Raw genomic sequence first — 10,581 nt, 5'->3', positions numbered from 1 at the left:
TGCTTATACTCTGTGTCTCTCTCTAAAATAAATAAACAAATAAATATGTAATACAATTTACAATCGCTCAAAAAATGAAACTTTAAGTGTAAATCTAATAAAATAGGTATAGGATGTGTATGCTTAAACCAACCAACTGGGGGAGGGGGTGGTTCCTGGGTGGCTCAGTTAGTTAAACATCTGACTTCAGCTCAGTTTCATGAGTTTGAGCCCCACATTGGGCTCTGTGCTGACAGCTCAGAGCCTGGAACTGCTTCAGAGTCTGTGTCTCCCTCTCTCTCTGCCCCTCCCCTGCTCATGCTCTGTCTGTCTGTCTGTCTCTCTCTCTCTCTCTCTCTCAAAAATAAACATTGGGGAAAAAAATTTAAACCAACCAACTGGGATGAAAGATAAAGAGCTAATAAATGGGGAGACACGTCATGTTCATGAGTGGAGATTCAACATAGAGCAAATATGTCAATTCTCCCCAAATTAATATATATAAATTTACTATAATTTCTATGAAAATCCTAGCAAAACATTTAGTGGATCTAGACAAAATTATCTTAAAATGTAATATAATAGACAAAGAAACTAGAAAAGCAAAAATGGAAGGACAAAGCTATTCTAAAAATATGTATGGGAAGGCAAAGGAATTGGAATAGTTAGAACAATTTTGAAAAAAACGTATAGTGGGAGGAACAAGTCTACCCAATTTCAAGACATTTTATAGCTAAAGCAACTGAGATTGTGAGATATTAACAGTGGTATAGACACACAGAGCAATGGAACAACATGAAGAACCCAGAAACAAACCACAGAAATATGCCCACGTGAGTTTTGACAAAGGTGCACAGGCAATTCAAAAGAGAAAAGAAAGACTTTTGAAACTGTGGTGCTAGAATGATTAGACACCCACAGGCATAAGCAAACAAATGAATGACCAAATCTCCTAAGTTAAAAATAAACTCAAAATGGATCATGATCTTAAATGTAAAATGTAAAATATAAAACTTTTTTTTTAACATAGGAGGAAATCTTTGGGATCAGGACTAGGCAAAGAAGTCTTAGACTTGACACCAAAAGCATAACCTGTGAAGGAAACAATGATACATTGGTCCTTATCAAAATTAAAAACCTTTGTTCTGCAAAGACATGGTTAAGAGGATGAAATATCAAGCTGCTACCTGGGGGAATATATTTGCAAACTACATGGGCAAAAAAGGACAAACTATCTAAAATATATAGAGAACTCTCAAAACTCAAAAGAAACAATCCAATTAGAATATGGACAAAAGGCATGAACAGAAACTTAACTGAAGAAGATAAAAACATGGCAAGTTAAGGACATAAAAATATGTTCAACATCATTAGCCCTTAAGAATGTGTAAATTAACGGACTTCAAGCTGTATTACAAAGCTGTAATCATCAAGACAGCAGGTACTGGCACAAAAACAGACACTAGATCAATGGAACAGAATAGGGAACCCAGAAATAGACCCACAAACGTATGGTCCACTAATCTTTGACAAAGCAGGAAAGAATATCCAGTGGAATAAAGATAGTCTCTTCAACAAGCGATGCTGGGAAAACTGGACACCAACATGCAGAAGAATGAATCTGGACCACTTTCTTACACCATACACAAAAATAAACTCAAAATGGATGAAAGACCTAAATGTAAGACAGAAGCCATCAAAATCCTTGAGGAGAAAGCAGGCAAAAACCTGTTGGGCCCCAGCAACTTCTTATTCAACACGTCTCTGGAGGCAAGGGAAACAAAAGCAAAAATGAACTATTGGGACCTCATCAAAATAAAAATCTTCTGCACAGCAAAGGAAAACAACCAGCAAAACTAAAAGGCAACCAACAGAATGGGAGAAGATATTTGCAAAAGACATAGCAGATAAAGTGTTAGTATCGAAAATCTATAAAGAACTCATCAAACTGAACATCCAAAAAACAAATAATCCGGTGAAGAAATGGGCCAAAGACATGAATAGACACTTCTCCAAAGAAGACATCTAGGTGGCCAACCGACACATGAAAAAATGCTCAACATCACTCATCATCCAGGAAATACAAATCAAAACCACAATGAGATATCACCTCACATCTCAGAATGGCTAACATTAACAACTCAGGCAACAACAGATGTTGGCAAGGATGCGGAGAGAGAGGACCTCTTTTATACTGCTGGCAGGAATGCAAACTGGTGCAGCCACTCTGGAAAGCAGTATGGAGATTCCTCAAAAAACGAAAAATAGAACTACCCTACAACCTAGCAATTGCACTACTAGGCATTTATCCACGGGATACAGGTATGGTGTTTCGAAGGGGCACATGCACCCCAATGTTTATAGTAGCACTATCAACAATAGCCAGAGTACCGAAAGAGCCCAAATGTCCATCGATGGATGAATGGATAAAGAAGACGTGGTATATATGTACAATGGAGTATTGCTCAGAAATGAAAAAGAATGAAATCTTGCCATTTGCAACTAAGTGGATGGAACTAGAGGGCATTATGCTAAGCGGAATTAGTCAGTCAGAGAAAGACAAATATCATATGACTTCACTCAGATGAGGACTTTAAGAGACAAAACAGATGAACATAAGGGAAGGGAAGCAAAAATATAAAAACAGGGAGGGGGACAAAAATATAAGAGACTCTTCAATATGGAGAACAAACAGAGGGTTGCTGGAGGAGTTGTGGGAGGGGGGATGAGCTAAATGGGTAAGGGGCATTAAGGAATCTACTTGGATGTAAATTTAAAAAATAAGTTAAATAAAAGATAAATAAATAAAAAGAAGCTAAAAAAGAATGTATAAATTAAAACCACAATGAAATATTATAACACACCTCTGAGAATGATTAAGATAAAAAATAGTGACACTAAATGCTGGTCACAGTGTGAAGAAACTGGGCCACTCAGATATCACTGGTTAAATTGTAAAATGGTACAGCCATTCTGGAAAGCAACTTAGCAATTTATTTTTTTTCAATATATGAAATTTATTGTCAAATTGGTTTCCATACAACACCCAGTGCTCATCCCAAAAGGTGCCCTCCTCAATACACATCACCCACCCTCCCCTCCCTTCCACCCCCCCCATCAACCCGCAGTTTGTTCTCAGTTTTTAAGAGTCTCTTATGCTTTGGCTCTCTCCCACTCTAACCTCTTCTTTTTTCCTTCCCCTCCCCTCCCCCCTTTCTGTTAAGTTTCTCAGGATCCACATAAGAGTGAAAACATATGGTATCTGTCTTTCTCTGTATGGCTTATTTCACTTAGCATAACACTCTCCAGTTCCATCCACGTTGCTACAAAGGGCCATATTTCATTCTTTCTCATTGCCACGTAGTACTCCATTGTGTATATAAACCACAATTTCTTTATCCATTCATCAGTTGATGAATTTTAGGCTCCTTCCATAATTTGGCTATTGTTGAGAGTGCTACAATTTCTTTAAAAATTAAATATGTGGGGCACCTGGATGGCTCAGTCAGTACAGCATGCTACTCTTGATCTCAGGGTTGTGAATTTGAGCCCCACGTTAGCTACAGAGACCACATAAAAATAAAATATTTTTTAAAAGTTAGAAAAAATAAACATGCCATTGCCATATGACCTAGTAATGACACTCCTGGGCATTTATCCCAGAGAAATGAAAATGTACCTTCACACAAATACCTATACAAGAATGTTTACAGGAACTTCATTTGCAACAACCAAAAAGTAGAAACAACCCAGATGTTTTCAATGAGTAAATCAACTGAAGCATCTGTACTACCAAATACTACTTAGCAATATAAAAAATGAAACTTTGACACACACAACTACTTGTATGTATTTCTAGGGAATTAGGCTCTGTGAAAAAAAATTTCAAAAGTTCACATACTGTATGATTCCATTCATGTACCATCGTTAATGTAACAAAATTATAGAAATTGAGAACAGATTAGTGGTTGCCAGAGGCTAAGAAGAAGGGTATGAAGGGAAGAAGAGGATGTGGCTATTGAAGAAAAATAGAAGGGATCCTTTTGGTGATGGAAATGTTCTGTATCTTAATTGTATCAATGTCAATATCTTGGATGTAATATTGTAGTATAGTTTTACAAGATATTACCAGTGTGAAAAACTGGGTATAATAGTACACAATATTCTCTTTTACAACTGCATGTGAATCTACAGTTACCTCAAAATAAAAAGTATAACTTTTTAAGAAGGATAATAAGGAAACATTATGAACAGTTTTATGATTATAAATTGAACAACTTAGATAAAATTGCAAATTCTTTGCAAAACATCAACTACCAAAGAGAAATAGATAAACTGAAGAGTCTTATAGGTATTAAAGAAATTGAATTTGTAGCTTAAAACCTTCTTACAAAGAAAACTCCAGGTCCAGCAGCCTTCACTGGTAAAGTCTAACAAGCATTTATGAAAAAAATAATACCTATTCCACACAAATATACAAAAAAATTAAAGAGGATAGAACATTTTTCAACTCATTCTAAAATGTTAACATTGCTCTTAGGCAGTTTGTATGGCATCACACAAAAGAACCCAAATAGCCAAAGAAATCTTGTTTGAAAAAGAAAAGCAAAGCTGGAGGCTTCATAATTCCAGACATCAAGCTATATTACAAAACTGTAGTCATCAAGACAGTATGGTACCAGCACAAAAACAGATGCATGGATCAATGGAACAGAATAGAAAACCCAGAAATGGACCCACAACTATATGGTCAACTAGTCTTCAACAAAAAGAATATCTAATGAAAAAGAATCTCTTCAACAAAAAGTATTGGGAAAACTGGACAGGAACTATCAGAATCCTAGAGGAGAACACAGGCAGCAACCTCTTTGACCTTGGCTGGAGGAACTTCTTATTAGACACATAACCAGAGGCAAGGGAAACAGAAGCAAAAATGAACTAGTGGGACTTCATGAAAATAAAAAGCTTTTGCACAGTGAAGGAAACAATCAACAAAACTAAAAGGCACCCTATGGAATAGGAGAACATATTTACAAATGCATATCTGATAAAGATTTAGCATCTAAAATCTGTAAAGAACTTACCAAATGTTCATCAGCTGATGAATGGATAGAGAAGATGTGATACACACACACACACACACACACACACACACACACACACACACAATGGACTATTACTTAGTCATCAAAAAGAATGGTATCTTGCCTTTTGCAATGATGTAGATGGAGCTAAAGTATATTATACTAAGTGAAATAAGTCAGTCAGAGAAAGACCAATACCATTTAATTTCACTTATATGTGGAATTTAAGAAACAAAATAGATGAACATAGAGGAAGGAAGAAACAAAGGAGAGAGGGAGGCAAACTGTAAGAGACTATTAATTATAGAGAACAAATTGAGGTTTTCTGGATGGTGGGGGATGGGCTAAATGGGTGATGAGTATTAAGGAGAGCACTTGTTGTGAGGAGCACTGGGTGTTACATGTTAATAATGAATCACTAAATTCTAATCCTGAAACCAATTTTACACTATATGTTAACTAACTAGAATTTAAATAAAAATTTCAAACAAAAACATAAATAGTAGATTAGGTAATTTGATAAACTGATAGCAGGTAAATTATTTCATAATATAGAATATATTCTGTTCTAAAATTATAAGAAGAGTAAATGATCATGAAGATCCATTAATAAACATAAAATAAGTAAAGTACTGTGACCACATTACACAAATACCTATAGTATTTAGTATCTGTACAACAAAATGAAGGGGGTGCTGACTTATATTAACTGTCTTATTTCAAGGAACTCTAAAATGACACTAATTGTAAATGCATGATTTTTTTATCTTCTAAGAAAAAAGCTGCAAATTAAACCACAAAAGCAGGGTTCCTCAGATAGAAATATATTTTTATACTATACATATTTAAACATCTCTTTTAGACATAATAAAACATATATACCAATTTATATGCCAATTCCATAAATAAATCAAAGGGAAATTTAGTGAAAAAAATAAATATTAAATATTATAAGTACTATTTAAATATCATTAAAAATATAAATCTGACCCCAAAAAATGTGAAAGTTTAAAACACTGAAAACTACAAAACATTGCTGATAAAAATTAAAAGCTTTCTAAATAAATGGAGACAAATACATTATTTATGGGGCAGAACACTCATTATTAACATACAAATACTCCCCAAATTGACCTGTAAATTTAATGCAATTCAAAATCCTTGTGTACTAATTATGGAAATTGACAAGCTGGTTCTAAAATTCATACAGGAACTCAAAAGACTTAGAATAGTCAAAATAATGTTGAAAAAGTAGAAGAAAGTTGGAAGGCTAGCACTACATAATTTCAAGATGTATTGTAAAGCTATACCAGTCAAAAGTGTGGTATTATCATAGAGCCAGAAAAAAGATCAATGAATAAAATAGACACTCCAGAAATCGACCCACACATATAGAGACAATTGATTTTTGACAAGCTGTGAAAGCAACTCAGTGGAGGAAAAGCAGTCTTTTCCATAAACAATTCTGGAGAATTGGATACCCATACATTAATAAAAGAAAAAAAGGACTTCAATCCATATTTTGTACCACTATATGTCAAACTTAACTCAAAAGGTATCATAGCTCTAAATTTAAACTTCAAATTACAAAAGTTCTACAAGAAAACATAGAAAATCTTTGTGAGTTCGAATTAGGCAACGAGTTCTTGGATACAATGCTGAAACCACAATGTAGTAAAAAAAAAATTTGATAAATTAGACTTCATCAAACCTTCTGCTCTTCCAAAAAGGATGAAAAGACAAGCTTTACAGACTAGAAGAAAATATTTGAAAATCATATATGTGATAAAAGACTTCTATCCAGAATATGAAACTAACTCTCAAATTCAATAAGAAAACAACCTACTAAAAATGGACAAAATGTTTGAACATACATTTCATCAAATGGCAAATAAGCACATGAAAAGATACTTGTCACCATTAGACATTAGGGTAATGCAAAGTAAGTCACAGTGAGATATCACACCATACATACCAATTAGAGTGATTACAATTAAAAAGACCATCCATACGAAATGTGGCAAGGATATGATGGAACTGGAGCTCTTGTAAGCTGCTGGTAGGAATATAACATAATATAACTTCTTTGGGAGAACAGATTGCTGTTTCTTAAAAAGTTATACATATGCTGACCATATGCTCCAGCCATTTCACTCCTGGGCATTTACCCATGAGAAAAGAAAATATATGTCCATGCAAACAGTTCTACAGAAATGTTTTAGCAATTTTATTTGTATAACCCCAAACTGTAAACAACCCAAATGTATATCAACAGAAGAATGCATCAATAAGTTGTGGTATATCTATACAACAGAATCCTACCCAACTACAAAAGGAATGTACTGCTGAGACACAGAACAACACGGATGAATCTCAGGATGATCATGCTGAATGAAAGAAGCACAGTAAAAAAGAGTACATACTGAATGATTCCATTTATTTATAACTCCAGGAAATGCCAACTAATGTATAGTGACAGAAAGCAGATCGGTGGTTGCTTAGCAATGCAGGAGTGAAAATGAGGGTCTACAGAAGGCCATGAAGAAACTTTCAGGGGTGATATATATTGTCACTACTTTGATTGTGGTGATGGTTTCATGGTGTATACACATAACAAAACTTATCAAATTGTATACTTTATGTGTGGCTTATTGAATTATAATTCAATAAAGCCATTTAAAAAGAATGTGTGCATGACTCAATTCTGTCCAGTGAGAATCAAAGAAAAGGTTGCTGACAGTTTCTGGGAAAGTTTTTTGATCTTAAAAGAGCCATAAGAAGTCAGTTTCTCTCTCTCTCTCTCTCTCTCTCTCTCTCTCTCTCTCTCTCTCTCTCTCTCTATCTCTATCTCTCCCTGTGTTTGTCTCTGCCTCTCTGTCTCAGTATGAAAGAAAGAATGTATGTTGTCCATGGTATACCTGGAAGCCATCTTTTGACCAAGAAGAGAGCCATCAAGAGAAAATGGCTAACACAGAAACAGGAAAGCAGAAGCACATGCCTCTGACGGGAAGGGAGCTAAAGTGCTGATTGCATTGGATCTAAAGTCCTCTTTAAGAATTTCAACTACACATTCCAATAATATTCCATAGTTGCTAAATCATTTTGAGTCAGAATTCTATACCTTGCCGTGAAAAACATCCTAACCAAGATAAGCATATTCTCTTTGAGAACCACATTAATGATTTACAATATGCAATCAGGATGGAGTTTTTATTCCTGGCATTTAACTAAATTACATATTTTAAAAACTGTAGTCTATGTATATCTACTATGTGTAAGGTTTATAGGTACTACAATATAGGTAATATCAGATGTTATACCCTCCCATTATTTCTTTTCCTTCTTTTAATTACAGCACTCCATTTTTCCCTTAGCAAACAACCTCTCTGGTACTCAGGTCATGTCCTTCAGTTGAGATTCTCTTTGTTACTAAGACTAGAGGTATGATTCAAAGGGCATTATGAGATGATGGGCAACTGAGCACAGGTCCCTGAAGCTCCCCTCACAGCCCCCTCTCAATTACATCTCCAAACAAGAAAAAAGTTGGAGCACATAAGTGGGGGGGTACCTTGGTGGGTCACCTGAGGTCATGGATTCCAAGGTCTCCTAAAGGAAAGACACACCCTCACTCTCCTTCGTTTGGGGCATGCCTAAAACAAAGTTCTGAATTTCATGGTTCTTAGTGAAAGCTAGTCCTGGGAAACATATTAACATTAACACCTTCATTCAAGAGCTACATATATTTATTTATGTGTTTATTTGCTTGGTTGGTTGGTTTTTTGTGGGTGTGAGATTGATCTAATCCAGACAGATAATATGGAGAAGAGCTGTACCCATGAGATTAGTTGCTCCTGGACCCTGAGGCTAGGAAAGAGTCCTCATTTGCACCCAGGGATATCTGGGAGAGGAAAGACTTCCTTCCAGAGCTTCAGCTGGATGTTGATGATTGTCAGTTGCTTCACTACCAGCCCACAAGAGCGGAAACTTTCCCCCTCACAAATTTGCCACTGCATAAAAGACCCTAACTACTTGACCTGTACTTATAGGTCAGTGTATACAAAGTCTGAGGTCTGAGCAGGAAATGGAAAATAACTACTTCCCTAGTAGTTAGTACCAACAAGCCAGAGAGTAAAACCAAGATAAACACTTCAAACAGGTGTTTCACTGAAATATAACTGTTGGCAGAGTCAGATGAAAACTTTTTAAAACAGTAATAAAGTCACTCAAGAAGATATAACTTAAATTTAAGAGGTTAACAGTTATATCTATGAAAGATGCTGTAACTAGAGGGAAAAAAAAATCTATCCTTTACAAAACATGTAATAACTCCCTGTGTTTCTCAGCACTTCATGATTGAGATAACTAAAAGGAAATAACTAATTGAAATACTACATAACATCTTTTAAAAATTAATGCATTGCTGAAGTTGAGTGAAAGTCAGAAATTCATACATTCTCAAAACTAAAAGCAGGAATGAACAGCTGAGAAATTTCCTTTCTAGGCCTTGTCATTGAGTAAAAAGAGAAAAAAATCTCTCCTGGGAATTCATAACCACTCACACTATATGTGGAGGTCAAAAACAGGGAGTAGTGAATTTAATTTAAGGTATTCCCAAGTTAATCATGTACCCAAAGTATAGGCAAAAAGAAATGTAAATATTCTTTGGAGTGCTCAGTTTGAAGCTTCAAGGAATTTCCAAAGATACAGTTTCAAGAAATGTAAACATTTTGTTATTTTAAACCCAGTTGCTATATTTAAATAGCAAATGAGATGTGGTTAAAGAAAGAATCAGTGACCTGGAAGATGAATCTGAAAAGAGAATTAGTAAACTGGACGATAAATGTAAAGAAATTATCCAGAATGCACGAGAAGATATAAAGAGATGTTAAGAGATATTGAGACATAAATAACTTTATAATGGTATTTATAATATTATTAGTAGTTATAACTAGCACATCCTTAATTAAAATTTCTGAAGAAGAGATAGAAAAAATGGAGGAGAGGCAATATTGGAAAACATAATAGATTAAGATCATTCCAGAATTGCCCGAAGATATTAAATTCTGAGATCCAGAAAGTCCTATTTAAAAGGCAATATAATCCAAGTAGGACATATAAAAGTAGAGCACATTTACATTCATCACAAGGAAATCAGAAAAAAAGAAAAGAAAAAAATATCAGGAAAGCAGCAATTAGGCTGATCCAGGCTGACTTTTTTTTTAAAGCAACAATGAATATTAAAGAGAATACAATGAAATCCTTAATATGTGAAGAGAAAGTAACTCCTAATCTAGAATTACATATTCAATGAAACAATTTCTTAAGAACAATGACAACCAATGACACTTAAATTCTAAAGTATAACATTTGCTACTTGAATATAGCCGGATTGCACAATGAGAAGAAAAAGTGATTCAAACTGACGGTGTTACTAACTTAGATGTCATTGTACTTCTATCGCAGAGGTTGAAGGGCTGGTGTTGCTATTTTCTAAAGTGATATTTGAGCACAGACTTGA

Source organism: Neofelis nebulosa, chromosome 3, assembly GCF_028018385.1.
Source record: "Neofelis nebulosa isolate mNeoNeb1 chromosome 3, mNeoNeb1.pri, whole genome shotgun sequence".
NCBI classification, from domain to species: Eukaryota; Metazoa; Chordata; class Mammalia; order Carnivora; family Felidae; genus Neofelis; species Neofelis nebulosa.
Note: the sequence above shows the minus strand (reverse complement) of the source record.